Source organism: Gouania willdenowi, chromosome 21 (genome assembly GCF_900634775.1).
Source record: "Gouania willdenowi chromosome 21, fGouWil2.1, whole genome shotgun sequence".
NCBI lineage: Eukaryota > Metazoa > Chordata > Actinopteri > Blenniiformes > Gobiesocidae > Gouania > Gouania willdenowi.
The window spans coordinates 24457349-24479420 of NC_041064.1; the positions used below are offsets into that span (position 1 = coordinate 24457349).

The following is a 22072-nucleotide window of genomic DNA, read 5'->3' on the forward strand; positions in this document are numbered from 1 at the left end:
TGTTGTTGTATAATGATAAACAATATTTATATATATGGAAAAATTATTGTTATAATATTTATTTATTAATTTATTTTTAAATATACAACAGGTCAGAAGTGCAGATTATAAAAATCACATATACAAAATTGAAAAAAATAAAGATAAAATAAATAAGGGTAAATCATAATCTTTCCATTTCAAAAATACCATTGTATATAGTCACAGTTTGGATGTTTTTTTTTTTTTTTTGTATGAATAAAGGATATAGTTTTGATATATTCTTTAAATTCACACAGAAAGCTTACAAAGAGGGGAGTAAATTGGTTGAACTTACATTTGTGAATATAGAATTTACCATATAAAATGAATAAGTTTACAATAGGGATGGGCGATATTGACAAAAAAAAAAATGATCCCGATAATTTCTGGTATTAATTATGATAATGAAAATCACGCTAAATGAAAACAAAAAAAAAAATCATAATAATCATAATCATAATAAAAAATCATAACTTAGTGTAAACAGGTTTTTTACAAACACAAATACATGTGAATACATCAACATTAGACACTTTTAAAAAGGCTATAATAGCTGCTGACTCAAAGAGTTCATAAGCTGATATTTTATGGAATATATTAGTGCATGTGGGTCACTATTAGTGTTATTATATGTAATTCATTCATTTCGTCATTTGAAATTAAATTATTTTCTAAAAAAAATAGCACATGAAAAGCAAAAAATAACTCCATTAGTGTTTTTACTGTTGCTGAATCTTGTTTCATTTATCTGATAATGAGTTACATAAAGTTATGATTGATAAATATTTCTCTGATTTCCTATAATTGAACCAGATCAAGCTGATGATTTAATCATTCAGTATATTTAGGTGTAATAATCTCAATAGTTACATTAATCTAATGAGACCAGTTTTGTCTGTGAACACGTGAAATATAATTAAAAAATATTGCGTTTCACAAATTGGGACGGATTAATAGTGACATTAGTATTTATGCTAACATTTATTTCACACAACATGTGACATGTTAGTTTTTATCCTTCCATATGTGATACTCACAAAATGAGTGTTTTGTTGAGATGTTTTTATTTTGGTTTCCTTCCCATGCAAAGTCAATTTAAGTTTATTGTAGTTGCAATGTTTCATTTTACTTTACCATGTCATGCTGTGAAACGGACACTAGATGGCGACACTAACCTGAAACGTAAGCGGTGCGCACCGGACGAACCTCATAATCCAACTGAATGGAGAAAGAGTCACATGTGTCCGGCTTTGCTGTGTCTTCCCTACACTTACAGGTTAGTTTCTCACCTTTTATGTGAGTACAGGTGTTTAAAACATGATAGGGTGCTCCAGTGATAAGTTGCCTGTTAGCTAAAATGTGTAAATGTGTGTAGAATTGTAAGTTTCATGCTACGTGACGAGGAGAGTCAGCAAAAAGGCGGTCGACACCGTAGTAAGTATGTACTTTACCTATTTCTATTGGCTCCTGGTCATTTGTGGGTTGTTTTGTGGGACAATAATGTGTTTGTAGTTTTATTTTTATGTGTGAAATATGATGTGTGAGTGCAATACATTGTTTGGTTGTTTAAGCTAATGCTAATGTAGGGATACAAATGTGCTACATCTGAAGCCTTGGTTTAGGGCCTGTACTTAAACTGAGACTGTTGGTGTGGTTAGAGTTCTTGGGTTTGGTGACAAGCCAGGAGTTAGTCATGTTTCTGATTGTTAATAAGTTGGTTAGTTAATGGTGTGTGTGTAAATCAATAACTGCATGTAAGGTTATTCTGTTACATTAAGTAAATACTTAAAATATGTTTAGTTATGACAAAATGTACACTCTTAATTAAGAGGTTAAAAACAAGGTGTTTAAACAAGAATATATACATGACTGGTGATACAGTTAGATGACATGATTGTGAAGAAATATGTTTATTTTTGGTTTTATACTGAATTTCATATTTTTGTGAAAATATGTAAAATGGACATTTTGTGTAAATGATAACATCTGTGGTTATAACAATGCTTCATTGCAAGCAGAAATAATAAGAATAATTCATAAATGCAGCAAGGGGTTTATTTGAATGTGTAAATAAATGTAATCCAACTGAATGGAGAAAGAGTCTCATGTGTCCGGCTTTGCTGTGTCTTCCCTACACTTACAGCACTCCTCTCAGGAGAATTATCTATACATCTGCTAGCGGAGACCAGACCGGGACCCACTACACATACAGGTGTTAAATCTGACATAAACAAATCGGTGGCTGTCTGTGGTTTTATGACGGTAAGAAGTGTTCTTTTTATTTGGTCTGTTCCTTATTTGGAGTGGTTAGCATTAGCTCTTTGCCCAGTGTGTGTGTCGGTGTGTTAGCTTAGCATGGTTAGCTTTAGTTGAGTTTCCAGTTCATAATCGTTGCTACAGGTTCATCTCTGTCCCCGTGTTTGTGGAACTTTGGGTGGACATGACAGAGAAACTTAAATGGGTTCCCTTTGTTGGATGGTTGTCTGGTTTTAACCAAGTAGCGGTCCATGATGTAATAAAATGAATGTGAGAGGGATTCTGGTTCATTATTACAAAAGCTGCATTTTTTGTCGGTGTCTAAAAGTTTGGAGAAATACAAATTGGATGGAAAAATATTGTATCAGATTTTCTTTAATCCTGTTATTAAAACAAAATTCGTAAGGCAGTGTCCAAGCCTTTTCTCAATTAATGTTTGTAAAAATGTTTCCCCAAAAGGCCTTTTTTCCTGGAGATATTTTCCTCTTTTCATGAAATGTGTTCCGTATATGTTTGTTTGTGCACTTTCAGTCCATGATATTTAAACCATTTACCATTAGAAGACGTTCCACTCTTTGGGTTTCTTGAAACTGAAGATGACTTTTCATTAAAAGGAATAAATCACCAGGAATAACTTTGGTTACAATGTTAAATTCTTTGCTAGTAACAGGGAATGATTTGATTAGGAGGAAACGCTTATAGCTTAGTAATGCTCCTTCAGAGTCAAAGAGATCACTTATAGAAATAACACCTCAATCAACCCAGTTTTGTCTAAATATTGTTTTCCTTCTGATCGAAATGTTTTCATTATTCCAAATTATAGATTTGTTTGGGGAGAAATTGTGAGAGTAACATATTTTCCAAGCCAGAATAGCCTGTTGATAAAATTTACATAATTGTAAATTTAATTTTGGCTATATTGTAATTACAAGTGTGTAGAAAACGAAGACCACCAAGGTTGTTAAATATATTATTTGGAATAAAATACCAGATAGAATTAGGAGCTTTGAGACATTCCTTTATCTATTTAATCTTAAAAATATAGTTCAAATCAACAAAATGTAACAGTTCAAAACCACCTTCTTTCCTGGATCCTGAAAGTTTATCTTTTTTTTAATATCGTGCTTTTTATTTTTTCAAGTAAAGTTGAAAAATATTTTGTTCATTTCTTTAGACGTTGATTCCTGAACAAATTGAGATAAAGCAGGATATATTAGTCTTGAGATACCTTCAGCTTTCGTTAGGAAAATTCTTCCAAACATTGTCAAATCGCGTTGGAGCGGTTGACGGTCGCCCGTGCACCGGTGGGGGGCATTGCCCCGTGGCCTGCGCTGTCTGGTGGGGGGCGGGGCCTGGGCTGCTGTTCTTGCGCCGGCTGGGGCTGTGCGGTCCTGCTGGGCTGTAGCCGGTTCGTGGGCTGTGATGGGGTGGCACCCCCAACGGGGGCTTGGCCCAGGGGCTAGGGCTCATTGCGTGGGCAGTATCGAGAAAAGGCGATCTGGCACACTCTGGGGTGCTCAGTCGGTGCACCTGGGGGCCAGAGGTGCGACTTGGTGCTCTAGGCAGCTATGGCCATGGTCGTCGTCCCTGGGGGGGGGGGCTGCTGTCTCGGCTGCTTCTGTTCCGGGTCCTTCTGGCCTGGGGTCCGGTCCCTGTTGGCTCTGGGCACGGAAGGTACTAAAAACTTCTTTTCTCACATCTTCAGTGGTTTTATTGAGGGATTCTGGGAGGTTCAAAAGCTTCAGGTTCCAACGTCGACTGTACTGTTCAGTTTCTTCTTCTTCTTGAGATGCTCAGAGCCCTTTTTTTGAAATGGAGCCCGGGGGCCCACCTCTATTTCTGTAAATTTCCAAATGTATGGGGAAATAGTTTTGTGATATATCGATTCAAAGGCAATTGAACATAGATTATGATTTTATGTTGCACAATTTGAATTGTTTTACTCGGTGGAACTGAGTCATTTGACTGAATTCTCAGGAACGTGGTACGTGCTATTCTGCACTGAGATGTTCCGCGGGCCCAGCCGTAGTTAATCCGAACTTGTTCATCAACATTACATATTATGTCTTCTCTCACCATCCATCATAACACTGATTGTATCTCTTTGAATTACTGTAAACAAATATTGATAGTTTTTTTCCTCTTCTTTTATTGTTTTGTTTCTTGATATAATTTTATAATAAATGTTTTTATCAACCAATGAATAAACTTACACTAAACTGAAAGTAAATAGTAATGACAAATCATTATTAGTTTATACATAAATCTTCATACAATAATGAGGTGGGGTTTTTTGGCCCTATTGTTCCTTTAAGGATGTATTATTATTATTATTATTATTATTATTATTATTTTTTTTTTTAAATTTATTTATTCAGTTTATTTCCAACATGGTTGCATTCAGTATTCTTTTTCTCTTTTTTTTTTTTTTGTACATGCCGAAAAAGGAGACGAGAGAAGCAGGTTGCTTATCCGAGTCCCGTCACCTATTTTGAACACAGAAAATTTACATCAGAGCTCGTCTCTCTGGTCAAACATTCTTTGGTTCTGAACACAATTTCATTTTTTTTCTTTTTTTTTTTTGTCCTTGTTTGTGTAGGATTTATTTTCATCTGTGGTCAGTGTTGTCTTCTTTTTTATTTTTTATTCTTCCTCTCCATCGTTGTTCGTGTCATCCTTCTTCACCGTAGATTTCATTCCCAAACGTTGTTTGTGTTGTTCCAGTTCAAAAGAAAAGTTCATCTTCTTTCTCATTGATGTGTTGATCTCGTATTCTTGCAAAAATGTCTTCCGAGTTTTTTCTTTATATCTAGCCAAGTTTGCAGCTTGTTTTGTCTTTGCATCAAGGCTATTCCAGCTGGTAATAGCTCTGTTGACAGTGCTGTATTTTCCAATGTTAGATTTAACCCTTTCTTGTATAAACACATTGTTATGTCTTAGTTCATAAGCAGTGTGTTTGTATGTGAAACGTTTTTGTATTTGATATGGGAGTGTTTTTAGTGATGCCCTATATGCGAGAATTTGTGTGTTGTGTATTATTTCTTGCATTTTTAGGTATTTGGCCTTTTCAAATAGTTCATTTGTGTGTGCGTTGTGTGGTGCCTTATATAAAATCCTAATTGCTTTTTTTTGTAGTTTAAATAAAGGTTCAAGATACGTTTTGTAGGTGTTTCCCCAGATTTCTGAGCAGTAATTTAAATGTGACCCAACAAGGGAAGAATAGATTGTCTTCAGTGATTTGGTATGTAGTATTTGTTGTAATTTCCATAGGATGTAGGTGCTTTTAGCAACTTTGTTTTTAACTACTTGTATGTGTTTTTTCCAAGTCAGTTTCTCATCTATCCACACTCCTAGTGCTCTATATTCTTTTGCTTGTTCAATTATATCCATGTCTAGTTTCAGTCTTTACATTGAGCAATGTTTGGATTTTTGATAGTTCCTCATTCATCGTTTCTATTAGAGTTTTAATGTCTTTACCTGAGCATAGGATGGTTGTGTCGTCCGCAAACAGCGTTAGTTTAAGGCAATTTGAGACTTTGAAAATGTCGTTTGTATATAGAATGAACAGTTTTGGCCCTAAAATCGAACCCTGTGGCACACCATATTGTATGGTTTGGCATATTGATATGTTTTGTTCAAAGTCCACATATTGTCTCCTATTTCTTATATAACTTTTAACCCAGTTTAGGGCGTTGTGTCTAATGCCGTAGTTTTGAAGTTTTTCCTCCAGAATATCATGGTTTATTGTGTCAAATGCTTTTTTAAGGTCCAAAAAAATGCCGAATACAAATAAATTATTTTCTAATGCATCTCTTATATTTTCCGTGGTATCAGTTATAGCCATTGCTGTTGAACGTCCCTTTCTGAACCCATATTGGCCTTCGTGTAATATATTATTCTCTTCTATGAATTTGTCCAGCCTTTTCATGAACAGTTTTTCTAGAATTTTTGATAATTGCAGTAATATTGAAATAGGTCGATAGTTGGTGAAATCTCGTTTGTCTCCACTCTTGTGGATCGGTCTGATTTTTGCGATTTTCATTTGGTCTGGGAAAATACCATTTTTGAATGAGAGATTGCTGATATATGTTAGCGGTGGTGTTATTTCAGCTGTTATAGTTTTTAGTAGACTCATAGTTAGATTATTAATGTCTCTGGATTTTTTTGAATTACAGTTTGTAATGATTGCTTTCACCTCTGCTTCCGTTACTTCTTCAAGTGTTAAATAGTTATCATTCTCTATATTCTCACTGTCAAAATGGTTCCATTTAAGTGTTGGATGTTGATAGATTCCTCTCCCAGTCTCCATTCCAATATTTATAAAGAAATTATTAAGTTCTTCTGAGATTTTTTTTTTTTTATTGTATTCCTTTAAGTTGTTTATTATAAAGTGATCTGTGGCTTCTTCTTTGCTTTTACGCAAAGTTATGGAATTTATAATTTCCCAAAGTTTTTGGTTTTTGTTTTTATTCTCTTTTAATTGTTTTTCATTATATTCTCTTTTCTTTTCTCTTAGGAGAGTGTTGACTTTTTCTGTATTTTTTGTATCGTAGTTCTGTTTTCAATGTTTAATCTTTAAGATATTTTTTATATAGTGTATTTTTTTTTTTGCATGCGTTTGCTAATTTTTTATTAATCCAGGGTATTGTGTTTGTCTTACGGTTGATTGTTATTTGTTTCAAAGGGCAGCATTTATCATATATTGTAGTTATTATGTCTGTGAATGTAATAATAATATCATTATTATTATTATTATTACGTTACTGGCACTTTACTTTTATTTTTTTAGTTCAAAATGGGGACGTTCAAATGTAAATGAATTATTTCACCTTTTTGTGGCTAAAAGTTGATATTAATGACTCCGAAGACATTTCTTAAACATATTAGTCACTAAGTTTTATGATTCACCTTTAGACATGTGTTTTATGCTTAAGTTTTATCATAATTTATACCTTTTTTATGTTTTGCTTCAATGTCCAACAAGTTAAAAGACTAAAAAATGCACAAAAAACAAAGATGTAGTAGTAAAGAAAACACTAGAACAAAATGATAGAATGCTTGGAATTTTTAAAAAAGTTTATTCCATCACATTCTTTACTAGAAATAAATAGGTCATTTCATCACAAAGGACATCAATTAAATACAGATGATACAAACTATAACAGTCTAAAGTACAAAAGACTTTGTCAAAGAAAACCCAGGGTGACCGCGGGTCCTTAAAAAAAGTTAAATATTTTTTTACAAATAAAAAGCTTTAAAAAGTCTTAAATTGTCCTAAATTCAGATTAGATACGTATTAAATGTGTTTTAGTCACGTCACCATGAGAATTTCTTGTGAGCACGGAGTGAACGCTCTTCTCATGCAGACAAACTGGCTGTGTCGTGTGATTATGTTTCACTGACTGTGACGTGCAGCAGGTAAATCACTACAACATCCTAATATTATTCTGTTTGGAAGAGACAAAACGTATCGTTAGCCTCTCTGGTAGCTAACCTGATGCTAGTGTGTGTGCTCACGAATGTTTGAGTGCGTGTTTGTGTGTGTTAGTGTGCGCGCGCTCACGCCTGTGATTGTGTGTGTGATACTTTTTTATTTTATTATATCATCTTAAGCAGGGTTTAAATGTGCTTTATATATATGTAACCAGGCGGTTAAAGTGTGGTAGTTTCCCACAGTCATATATCCCGTGAACGCATCATCCCTGTTTATCGGACGCTTTCTTAACCACATCCTCTGATTAGAAGGATTATAAGCAGGTGTGCACGCCGTAGCGTCTGCGTGTTCGGGGCTCCTAGGTTGTACTGTCGGGTGCTAAATGCTATCGATGGAGTTTGCATTGAGGGGGAAATGCTGCTCTTGTGAGGCGCCCTGAGCCTCTGTGGGAACCGGGTTTCCAAGTGTGGAAGTTGGCTGCTGGTGTTCAAATAAGCTCTCAAATCATGTTTAAATAAGCTCTCAAATCATGTTTAAATAAGCTCTCAAATCATGTATAAATAAGCTCTCAGATCATGTTTAAATAAGCTCTCAAATCATGTTTAAATAAGCTCTCAAATCATGTTTACTAAACTTGGCACCATGCACTTTAACTGAATGAAGTGAGGTTTAGCTGATTAGTTTGATTTTGTTCATTTTTGTCTAACGTTTGGGTTGTTTTTGGTTGAGTTACTGACCTTAAGTTTGTTAATATTTTCATTTTCTAAACTTAACCTTGTTTGGTAAAGTTTTGTTGGTGTTGAAAGTTCATTATATTTTTGTATGTCAAGCTTTTAAACCACATCATGAAATAAAAGAAGTATTTTTATTACGATTGTTGATGATAAATAAAATAACATATTTTGCTACCACCTTGGAAACTGTTCATATTCTTGCCAGACTAATGCGGTGATACTTACTTCACCAAAAAGGGAACCCCTGCCTTCCCATTGGTTATATATAGACTTGTACATAATGGTGGTAATAGTTTAAAGATAAAGTCTGGTCTGTAATGGAGTGAGGCTGGATTAATTACATTTAGACTGGGGTTAAAGTGACTTATCACATCTACTTAAATTTGTTTAATTGTTTTAAGGTGTGTGGGTGTGGGTGTGGGTGTGTGTGTGTGGGGGTGGGTGGGTGGATTGAGAACATTTTTGCTAATGAGAACATTTATTCAGCGTCTTACACAGAGCAGGATCTTACTTTGAGGATTAAATCAAGGTAAAAGAAAATGGGTAAAGTTTGTTAGTTGGTTGAAGAGTTGCACCTGAACCTAATATGGTCGATTAGAAGGATGTGAGTATACTGTAGGTCTATCTGGAGTTGTCACGATACCAAAATGAGTAACCACAATACTATACCAGACAAATCGGGTAATATCGCGATACTGAAGCCTTTTAATATTATTATTATTATTATGAACTGCAATGTATTTGTACAAGTTAGAAATACTTATTAATTACTTATAGTGTTGTTTGGTGTATGATGAGAGTACATGAACAAAAGCATAAAAGCAATTAAAAAAAACAACTAATAAATGAAGTTAGAATTTATATGGTTGAAATTTAAAAAATAACCTTTCGGTTTCCTTTGCACATCAATGTATGTTTAACTAATATAAATAATCAACTTATGATAACAAATCCACTGTCTTTAAGAAAAAAAAACAAAAACTATTTGACAATAATGCTTCTTCTCCAACATAATAAACCATAGAGGATAAAATACAATAAACAGGAACTGATTCCCTGAGAAAACTATATTTGTATGCATTTTCTGGGTGATGTCACTGGTGTTTTATGAGATTAGATGTGATCCCTCTTTTGTGTGTATGCAAACTGTAAATATTGTTTGTACATTGTTAATATCTCTGTAAATTAAATTAAAACAAAATAGAATAAAAATAAAGAAAAAAGGTCACTCTGAGTCCGTGCGGAAGTCCTTTGGCTCCTATAGCTGGTGACAGCGCCTGCACAGTGGATCTCCTATTGTTTTATCGTCTCTGCTTCTTTTAAAGCCAAATTAGTTCCAAATGGGACTTTTGGAGTTTGGATTTTTTAGTAAAATTAGTGATGCCGTGGCGGACTCGCCGCTGGGGCCCGGTGCTTCTGCCATGTCTTGTCTCGTGTTTGTGACCGTAACCGTTGTGTAGAATTTCTAGTAAAGTAGGAACCGTTATAATGTGGTACCGCGGGGTACCGTAGGTATCGTGCAACTATAGGTTTATCATCATCATTTCTCACTCACTCACAACCTTATTTGCACACTCTTGGACTCAAGGAGGCAAAGATGAAGCTATTGCGTTAAACTCTGCAGAAAAGCTTGGTGATTAGAAATCATCTTCATTTTAAATCCACTTATGGATTGGATTTAGATAATCATCTGTAAAGCCATTATTAAACAATCTTCTGATAGGACAATCTCTGTTAAAGTTGTAATATTGTATTTAAAATAAAATTGGCGTATAAAAACTGTCATTTACAATTTAACTAAATGCAAAACTGGGGAAGATTTTTACAGTTCTGTGGCTTACACATATGTAGTTAAAATGAATAAAATATATTTCATATCATAACCTGTCCTCTTAAGGATCATTTTACCATTAAAAAAATATATATATATATATTTATATATGTATATATATATATATATTGACACAAAAAATGCCCACACCGAAAATATTAATGCTAATATTTTCATGAATAACAAAGCCTAACAAGGTAACCAAGTATTGAGACAGAAAATTAGATAAAAGATAATATTTTTTACTGTATTCTACAGCTGACTTAAGACATGGGTCAAAACCAACCTGGTATCATAACCGATTGTTACAGAAAACAAAAGTTTTATGGGGTTATTTATTAAAGACTCAGTAATTGTGATTAATTGTAATTCAACTTTAGTAATTCAGAACATAAATGTAATTGAATTTCAGCAGAAAATATGCTTCTAATTTTTATTGTAGTTGGAAAAAATGCCCATCAACGTAATCATAATTGCGTTGTAATTGAACATGGATAATTGAATGCGTAAATGTAATTTTAAAATGTAATTGACTCCAACCCTGATTCAAGCTAAAGTTTACATGCACTAGATTTACAACCTTTTAAAATGATTGCAGTAACAAAAGTGGTGAAGGGGTATAGAAGATTCATTGAAAAGATTAAACTAACCTGAAAAAAACCAGCAAGACAAACTGTATTTATTACACAATATTTATTAACAACAATTCTAATTAGAAAATCAACTTTACAGTTTCGGGGATGTCTCTCACCTTCCTCAGAAGCATCTCACTGACAGCGTGTGAGCCGGCACGTGTGGCACGCCCAGCGGAGCTTTCAGATTCACCGGGCCCAACGGATCCGACTGCCCCGCTACGCGCGCCGCGACCCCCGCTGACTACTTTTTCACCGAAACTGTAAAGCTAAAAAAGGTAAAGAGCAACATCTACTCTTGAATTTAATGTCTGAAAAAAGAACCAAAATAAGTCTATAGTAATAAAAATAGCATGATGAACGTATTTGAGCTATCTAATAAAGCTAATAATAGGCCTAATTAATGATGGGATTATTTTTGTTGTTGACAATTCTTTATCTCTGGCTACATTGCTCACATGTTTAAAGTTTCCCAAAGACAGTGGTTTAAGGAGACAATGGGAACGGGCAGTGAAACGGGAAGATTTTGTGGCAACTGAGAGGTCCATGCTTTGCAGTGAGCATTTCAACACAGATGACCTTGACAGGACAGGGAAAACTGTTCAGCTGAGACAGGGAGTCAAATACTAAATACTCTTGTAGATAGTTTGATTGTTTATGTTCTTGTTCCTTGAATGTTTCAGTTCTTTGGCAACAATAATAATAAAGATGATGATGATAGGGACATAATATTATTAGTGACAGTAATAATAATAATAATAGTCATAGTAATGGTTATAATAATAATAATAATAATAATAATAGTAATGGTTATAATAATAATAATACTAATAATAGCAATAAAAATAATGATACAATGAGGATACCAGTCACTATAATTTAAAATATTATTAAAAATAACAATACAATAATATGAGAATATGATAATTATAAGAAAAGCAATAACAACAATAATACAGTAGTAGTACATCTATACAATAATAATTGTCAAATGCAATGTATGCAATGTTATCAATAAAAACCTGACCACGCTTGAACGTTTTCTGGGTTCCTTTTGTTTTATTTAAGTCTATCTATCTATCTATCTATTTATCTATCTATCTATCTATCTATCTATCTATCTATCTATCTATCTATCTATCTATCTATGTTGTGTAAGCACATCATTCCTCTATAGATGTAATGTACTGTAGGAGAAATTGCCACCGTTCCAAAATGGTCACCCTGTCAGGTTCTGTTTAGTTTTCTTTGTGTTTAGCTCTTGTGGTTCTTTTAGTTATTTAGTCTTAGTTTATTCTGATTTTCGAGTATCTCCTGTGTTTACTCTTGTCTTTGTGTTTCCAGGTATTCCTGCTCATGTCTCCACCTCCCGGTGATGTCAGTGTGTTTGGGTTCTGACTTCATGTTTTCCACCCAGGTGTGGCCCATTCCCAATCAAGCTTCCTGAAGTCTGCTATCATCTCCACTGTCTTTAAAGCGTTGAGCTTCATAAAGAGTACATTTGGTAAATTATGGACAGCATCTTACATAGAATTAAGTGCAAAAAGAAAATGTATTGCTGAAATTCTACCAGAGAATTTAGGTTGTGGATGAGCTCATGTCATTCAAGAAAGAACATTAATGAATATCAACAATGTGTACATGCTGGTGTTCAAGGTTTTTCATTTAATAGAAACTCAAAAATTACATTTACATTACAGTTACACACAAAAAGCCATGACTGTAAAAAAAAGAAAAAAAAAAAAAGAGCAATTCTAACTGGCTTTGGCATTAATAAACACAAAATATAATTATGTTTTAACAAAATGGTAAATATAAGAACATCTTAATGTTGTACAATTTTAATGACAAATGCAATTAAGCAAATAACTGGAGCTTTCGTGTAAAAGTGACACTCTTCAACAAGAAAAAGGATTGAAATAAAACCTCATGTAAAAAAGACCCTAACCTCATATAGACACAATAACTGTTTCAATACATCCCAACATTCAGTGCATCTAGAGTTGATTATTGCCACCAAACATACTGCAATACAAAGGTTTTAAATGCATTAAATGACTTTGATTGGCAGAACAACCTTTTTAAGTGTTTGGATATTTCCTTCATCTTCAACCCGTACACTATTGGGTTAAAGAGGGGATGATACAAAATGTCTTGAAGTAGTTGTAGCTTGTAGTTTTAATATTTTAGTTAATTTTTTGCAGGCACCTTTTTTGTCCGTCAAATGTATTTAAAATAAACTAAAATTAAAGTCATTTCAATCAAGTGGGGTGGTTCTAACCATGGTTCCACTATTCTTCTGGCTATTGGTGACCCCAGTTACCAATGGGACCACTGGACTCAGTCAATGAATATGAGTGATGTCCTTGATATAAATTGGGATTTTTGCTTATCGAGATGGTAGTAGAGGTTTTGATGTTTGATAATTCATGTTTATCTTTTTTTAAATTGTGTTTTTTATTTTTCCGAGTAAAGTTGATAAATGTTTTGTTAATTTCTTTAGACGTTGATACCTGAACAAATAGAGATAAAGCAGGATATATTAGTCTAGAGTTACCTTCAGCTTTCATTAAGAGAATTCTTCCAAACATTGTCAAATCACGTTGGAGCCACATGTTCATAGTATTTTGTGTTTTCTTAAGTCGGGGAAGAAAGTTTTGTGGTTGTCTAGTTATGACGTTTTATGTGATTGACAGTTTTATTGAATGGTATATTACATACATTCTCACTATCTGTATCATGTATGGATAATATTTCACATTTACCTATGTTGAGTTGTTTGCCAGATGCTTTGGAAAATGTTTTAATTAATTGTATTGCTGGTTCAAAACCGTATCATCTGCCAATTGTGTAATTCAAATTTCTCCTTTAATTATCGATAAACCATTAATTTCAGAGCTGTTTAAAATTTGTAATGAAAGGAATTCTGTTGCGATTAGTAAAAGAATTGGTGAAATTGGACAACCTTGACGAACAGATCTATTAACAGGGAATCTTTTGGAAGTGCTCGGGTAAATCATTAAGTTACTATTGTTATCTTTGTAAAACCCATGAGATCTAAAATCTTGTATATAAATGGATGTTCCAGAGTGTCAAATGCTTTGTAGAAGTCTAGAAAAACTGTAACTACCTCTGAGTCCACATGTTCAGAATAATCAAGCAAATCCAAGATTAGTCTAATGTTATTACTTATGTGTTGATTTGACATAAAACCTGTCTGTGTTTCATTCATGATTTCGCCAAGATCTCTTTTTATGTGTCTGGCAAAAACAAGTGAGAATTATGTATAATCAATATTTAGGAGAGTAATTGGCCTCCAATGTTCTATGCATAAAGAATCATTGTTTGGGAATCAAGCTTATTAATCCTTGTTTCAGAGTGGCTGTCATTTCTTGATTAGCAATGCAATCTTTGTACATATTCATTAATGGGAATTCAATAATCTCCCAGAAAAATAGATAAAACTCTGTGACTAAACCATCAATTCCAGGATATTTACCTTTTTTCTAATGTTTTAGGGCTTCAATAAGTTCAAAGTTTGAGAGGTTTATCACAATTCTTCTTGAAATGATCTGAAATAGTAGGGATAAATTCTTTGATTGTATTAAAAAATTCCTCACAGTGTTCTGAATTGAATTTAGATTCATATATTTTTTTATAGAATGAACAAACATATTCTGAAATTTCTTTAGGATTAGTGTTTAAGTTGTCGTTTATTTTTAGTGCCGACATATTTCTTTTTTATTACGTTTTTCAAGTGCAAAGAAATGAGTCAAATTTTGTTCTCCATTTTTCAGCCATTTAGCTCTAGATCGTTTATAATTTGACTGCATCATTATATAATTTATCTATTTCTTTTTAGAGTTGTATTATTTTTGTTTGCTCACTTATAGAAAGATTCTCTTTATTTAATAAGGGCTTTAAACTATTCATAACTCCTCTTTCTTTTGCATTGTTAATTTTCTTTATTTCTTTGCTACGATGAATAGCAGTTTCTCTAATTTTGAATTTGAAATACTCCCATTTTTGAATATTATTTAACTTTTCATTATTGAAAATATTTAGTGCATTTTGTTTCACAAAGTGTTGAAAGATTGTATCTTTAAGTAAGTTTTTATTTATCTTCCAGTATCCTCTTAGATTATTATTGTTATCTTTGGAACCAGAAACGAGAATCAAAATCATTTTGTGATCAGATAATGGAGCATGTAAATGTGAAACCTCAGATATAAATTGTATACAAGATGAAGATGTTAACCATGAGTCTATTCTAGAGTGTTGAGTGCGTCTAGCATTACACCAGGTAAATTCCTTACAGCGAGGGTTAAAAAACTCAATGTCATTCACGATGTCTGTCACAAGAAGTTTTTCAGTTCAGTAAGATGTAGCTTTAAAACAGAAGCTTTGAGAGTTTTTTTTCCAGGATTCTATTGATTGAATCATTTGGAGCATCATTATAGTCACCTCCAATAATTAGTTGTGCATCTTTATGTTTTTTTTGTCGACACTCAATTTTGAAATAAATCTGATAAAACATATTTTTAGCTTGAGTTACTCCATTGTGACCATATACATTGCATAGTATGAAAAGAGAATTGTCTAGTTTGAATACAGTTATAATCCATCTGCCATTTTTTGCCATGAGTTTCCAAGACATTACCAGTAAATTTATTAAACGAGAGACATTCCTGCTGGGATCACGTGATCCCTCGACTGCGATGCCAGCGTAGTGTCTATCTCTGCCTAGCATAGTCATTTTTTTTCAATAATCCGATATTATACAACAAATACTTCAACGTCCATCTCATCATGAGTACTTCCTCAACCAAAGACGCTTGGAAAAGGGAGGCTGAACAGTTGCCTATAAAGAAAAACTAAAGAATCTGCCATCTCGAAGTAAGAACTGGATGCAGCCATTGCTAACGGCATTAAGCTAGCGCTCAAAGATCAACGCGGTGTACTGGATTCAGCTGTTGCCTCCGCCATTAGGGATGCTGTGGATTCGATCATGGTACCAGCTTTACATGACATGCGAACAGAAATACAAAAGACTGCTGAAGCCGTGAATGGCATTACCAATGAACTCTATTAAGTGAGCAAGTCTGCTAAGAGGACCCAGGACCGAATGGATGCTGTGCAGGCCGCGGCATGGGAATATAGGCGTTTTCTTAGCGAGCTAAAGTCACAGCTTGACCTCCTTACCACAAAGTTGACAAACCTGGAGGACAGGGGGCGAAGGAATAACATAAGGCTGGTCGGCTTACCAGAATCAGTGGAGGGTTCAGATGCAGTTGGCTACCTGAAAAAGAATCTATCTAAATGGATCCCTTCGTTGGATGGCAGTGACATCGATATTGAACGGGCGCATCGGGTGTATGACGGAGGCCAGGCTAATTCCAACAAACCACGAACTCTCATCTTCAGACTGCTCTGTTGGCAGGACAGAGCGGCAATCCTTAACGGCGCACGGAATGTCTTCGCAGTGAAGTATAAATCCAACGAAGCCACCCCGAAAACAACCGACTTCAGCCCAGCAATGACAGCCAGGAGGAAGAGCTGCAGCTCTGTCCTGAAGAAGGCTGTCCTGGAGAAAGTGAAGTGGTCGCCATGGTAACAACCCCAGGCCTATTAACAGTGGCCCAAGCGGATCTCCAGGATGACAGAGAGGGTAACGTGACGGATATGGACGCATGAGTCTTCGAATCTTACCTGACATAAATAAGTTCTTAAAGTTTAAGCAGTTAGTGTTTAAGCAGTTTTTTATTTTTATTTTTTTGGTGAGCGGGTAACATTGGAAATTGTATTATTTAATTGGCAATATTAAATATATATTTGCCAGTCCAGTACTTCTGTTCTTCTAAACGGGGTCTATTGATGGTTTAGCATTAACGTACAATCCAGATTGACTTTGCTGGTTCTAGTATTGTCGAATGTATTTATTTTTTGTGTTTAAATCACTGTGTGACTATCTGGCACAATTTGTTGAGTTTATGTTCTTGCAGACCAACAGTTTTTTTTTTTTGTACGGTCTGTTAGTTTTTGTATATAGTTTTCCCCACCCCCTCCTCTTTACAGACATATTTTTACTCTATATTGCAGCAGTATTTGGACAAATATACAGCATTTGGCAGGGCGATTACGCAGTTAAGCTTCATCTTACGTTAGCACTAATACATCTTGGTAGCTGAATAATTTGTGTACTTGTGTATTAAATCTATTATCACTTAATGTGAAAAACTCGTGTTCTTGAGTACTTACACCATAGAAAGACACGTCACTGGAAATGATGGGAAAGGAAGACTTGCTTTTGCCCGTGTTAACAATCTTAATCATAAATTAGCTTTTACATCCATATATTGTCCAAATGAGCCTGATAGAGACCTTTTTAATTTCATTGGAAACACACTATTAGAACAAAATGATTGTTCCCTTGTAGTGGGGGGCGATTTGAATACAGTCCTTAATCCATCTCTTGACAGATCAAATTCAGATGCTACTGCCAATCTATCATCTAACCTGCTGAATACACTTATTGAAGATCTTGCTTTGCATGATCTTTGTCATATACAAAATGCTAATGCAAGAGATTATACATTTTTCTCTGCTAGACACAAGACATTCTCCCGGATAGATTATATTTTTCTCAGCCCAGCTTTAATTACAGAATAATACAAATTAACACAAATATATTCATCACTATTTTACCGAGACCACTGTCCAATCACTCTGCACTACTGTGCAACATTGATTTACCCAATATTAAAATAAAAGCACCAAGGTGGCGACTAAATACGTCCTTACTAATTAACTCAGGATTTATCAGTTCACTTAAAACCCAATTAAAAGAGTTTTTGGACATTAATGCACAAAAGTGCTCTAACCCACAGATATTATGGGAGGCCACAAAGTGTTTTATCCGTGTTTCTGTATCTCATTCTCTTCAACTCTAGCAAAGACAAGAGTTCGACAAATAACAAATCTTGAAAACAAAATACAATCAATAGAGACTTTACAAAAAAATAACTTCACAGAGATTCAGGCCAAACTACTGACATCTTTAAAAAATTAATACAACACTGTTATTTACAACATTCACGGTCTTCGATCGATACAGGATTTAAAAACACATTTCTCACTTACTGCTTTCACTTCCTTTGTTTATTTTCAGCTAAGATCAGCCCTAAAAGCTTATGGAGTTCCCTGGAACTCTCCCCTTTAGGCACATCCCATGCTAAAATTGATCTCTAAGTTACTGGATAGACCCTCTGTTTCTTTAATATACCATGAACTGATAGAGCATAGCGCTAAAGTTCTACCAACTGAATCCGTGTGGAATAAGGAACTGGGCAGTTTATATTGGAGGAAGATCTGGTGCAACCTCACTTCACCTTCCAAAAATCTAGCGCAATAACTAATTCACTTCAATGCCATACATAGAGCTTACATTACACCCTATAAGAGATTCCAAATGAAATTACAATCAACAAAAAACTGCCATATATGTGGAACTGTGTCACTTGGGACATTCTTACACATGTTTTGGGATTGTCAAATCATTTCTGAATTCTGGTCTCATGTAAACTCTGTTAGCAAACGTACTGAACATTTTTTACATTTTTAATCCCACATTTTGTCTCCTTAATTATCATTCTGATGTAACTTTAACACAAATTAAGCTCAAGCTGGTGTTTGCAGGTTTTACCTCTGCGAAAAAAAGAAAAAACTATATTAAAACATAGGTTTACTCCAGGTATGTGCATGAAATAATTTTGGTCTCAAAGCCTGATCAATATTATCAACCTCGAACATACGACTGCACGTCTTAACAAGGCTCGACCAGCGACTGTTCAAGCATGGAACTCTATTTCATCCAAGTTCATCTCTTGGACCAGAGACAATGATTAGGCTATCACTGAACTTTATCTGATTAAGGTGCATTACCGCCATCCACTGGTTACAAAACTGACCGAAAGACTGATTTTTATTAGGCCGGACTACCGAACTCAAACACTACTCACTTTGTTTTTTTTAAATGGAGCCCAGGGGCCCACCTCTATTTCTGTAAATTTCCAACTTTATGGGGAAATAGTTGTGTGATATATCGTTTCAAAGGCAATTCAATGTTGCACAATTTGATTTGTTTTATTCGGTGGAACTGAGTCATTTGACTGAATTCTCAGGAATGTGGTACGTGCTATTCTGCACTGAGATGTTCCGCAGGCCCAGCCGTAGTTAATCCGAACTTGTTCATCAACATTACACATTATGTCTTCTCTCACCATCCATCATAACACTGATTGTATCTCTTTGAATTACTGTAAACAAATATTGATAGTTATTTTCCTTTTCTTTTATTGTTTTGTTTCTTGATATAATTTTATAATTAAATGTTTTTATCAACAATAAATGAACTTACACTAAACTAAAAGTAAATAGTAATGACAAATCATTATTAGTTTATACATAAATCTTCATACAATAATGAGGTGGGGTTTTTGGCCCTATTGTTCCCGTAAGGATTTATTATTATTATTATTATTATTATTATTATTACGGTTACTGGCACTTTACTTGGATTTTTAGTCCAAAATGGGGACATTCAAATGTAAATGGTTTATTTCACCTGTTTGAGGCTAAAAGTTGATATTAATGACTCCAAAGACATTTCTTGAACAAATTAGTAACTAAGTTTTATGATTCACTTGTGTTTTATGCTCAAGTTTGATCATAATTTATACCTTTTTTATGTTTTGCTTCAATGTCCAACAAGTTAAAAGACTAAAAAATACACATAAAAACAAAGATGTAGTAGTAAAGAAAACACTGGAACAAAATGATAAAATGCTTGGACTTTTAAAAAAAGTTTATTCCATCACGTTGTGTGTTTGAGATACTTTTTTATTTTATTTTATCATCTTAAGCAGGGTTTAAATGTGCTTTATATATATACTTATACATAATGGTGGTAATAGATTAAAGATGAAGTCTGGTCTGTAATGGAGTGAGGCTGGATTAATTACATTTAGACTGGGGTTAAAGTGACTTATCACATCTACTTAAATTTGTTTAATTGTTTTAAGGTACTTGTACTTTATGTGTTAGTGTGTGTGTTTTTTGCTCTTTGGACTATGAACGTGTCTTAACCTAATACTGCATATAAAACAAGTTAATACTTTAGTTGTAGTAAATTGTGCTATAATACATACTAATGCTATACTATCTTTCTCATTTCATCAGAAAAGATCAAACAATGACAGGCGTCATGGTGATGAACACATGATGTAACCACAGAGAGAAGCTGTGACTGAGAACATCCTCTACATGATGATCACTGACATGAGGTCTGTGTCCATGGTTGAAGATGAAGCTTCACTACAATCATCCTCACCTTTAATCCAGGTCACATTCTGCCCTCAACGACACAATTTATGTTTTACATTTTACAAAGCTCATGGAGAGAAAATATGAAGAGACTTTAAAGGAAGTGAAGAATGCAATGAACACAAACAGCAAACTGTGTCTCACTGCTGATATATGGACACGTGTAGCTAATGAAGTCTACCTTTGGGTGACCTACCACTACATTCACAATGGGACGAATAAACAGGCTGAAATTAAAAATGTGGTGTTTTTTATCCGATTCATCAAATAATTTATCTCCCGATTAATCGATTATGAAAATAATAATTTGTTGCAGCTCTAGTTGAGAGGGAGCTGGAAGACAAATCAACAGAACTCAGACACATGCCTTGATGTCCAGTCAGACATTTTCTCTTTCCCTTACCTTCTCACCTACCTCTTTTACCTCATCCCAGAATTTCTGTTTTCACAACATTTCAAATGAAAATAGTGTGTTCACATTGTTATGTCTAAGGTGGGCCCATAATAGAAACATAAAGTTTCATTAGCCAGGACAGAAATTAGGCTGCTAATGTGGGTTGGTTACATTTTCTTAGAAGGCCTAATTTTTGATCAAAGTTCCACATATAGCATTACACAGTGAAGAATCTGATAAAAGCACTTTGGTGTTTGGTTTGCTCACAGGTTCCAGTCAATTTTGATTTCTAGTTTATTGTCCACTGATATTAAATGTTGTGAGAATTTTGTTACAATAAATATAATTTAGGACAATGTCAATATTTTTGTTCTCTTTCCACATTAATAAACACATTTGAAAAATGTTCTTGAACAACTGATTACTTTCATTTTTCCTTATTGTATATTATTAACTGACATCAATGCCTTCAATTGTAAAATAATATATTTTCCCTTTGGTCTGTATTTCCATCGTAAGTTTGGTCTTAAATTTTTTTTAACGTGGTATTAAAAAGGTCTTAAAGTTTTAAATATAACTTCTTCCTACTTGTAGTCACCCTGCAATCAGTATCCAAGCTATAAAACACTTGTTAAAAAAGAAAATATATAGGCAAGTCATTTTTACATTGGATTTATTGATAAAAAAAATGATTATTGATGGTTGGAGTCCCATTAGGAGGCTTTGCCTCTGGTAAAGGAGGTACCCATAGTTTGTTTCTCCAAGGAATGGGGGTTCTGTTGCGGGGCTGTGGATTGCTGGCACACATTCCTGACCTCATATTTTTAGGATTCCATGATGGAGCAGCTGCATTTAAAGTCTGGGGAAGGAAAAAGTTAAAGATAAGTTCAAACACAGAAACAACAGTGGTTTAAGAACAGGTGAGTGAGGAAGGAGGTGATTTCTGCTCCATGGGTTACCTGGTTAGAGCACTTCCTGTTGGGGATGGTGAGGGGGGAGGAACGTTTGCTCTCCTCATCAGAAGAATCTGAGTGGTATTCCGACACCATTTTACCCGTGTCTTTGGACAATGTGGCAACTGGGAAGTCGAAATTATTTTCTCCGTATCTGTGCAACAATAACACACACACACACACACATTAAGCCGTGTGTAGAGCAGTAACGTGTCAGGTGGGGACACTTTACTGCTCTACTGTAAAGTGTTTTGAGATACCATTGGTTATGATTTGGCGCTATACAAATAAAAGATTGAGTGATTGATTGAAATCATATTTAATAGTAGTGCAGGTGAAAATGAATTGTATTCTTATCATCAGCCGCTGCTATCAACAATTCACTTACCTGACAAGAAATGAGCCAAACAAATTCAGATGTTGTCCAGATTTTAGC

The 22072-nt window shown here is 34.3% G+C and overlaps 1 long non-coding RNA gene and 1 pseudogene across 1 annotated transcript; both read left to right on the forward strand.

Annotated features, from left to right (window-relative positions):
- Positions 1-22072, forward strand: part of LOC114455169 (cysteine/serine-rich nuclear protein 3-like) — a 64321-nt pseudogene that overhangs the window by 28909 nt on the left and 13340 nt on the right.
- On the forward strand, positions 1216-12306 carry LOC114454793 (uncharacterized). Its single transcript, XR_003672621.1, has 3 exons — positions 1216-1297; positions 11009-11186; positions 12253-12306. It is a non-coding gene; the product is annotated as an uncharacterized LOC114454793 (long non-coding RNA).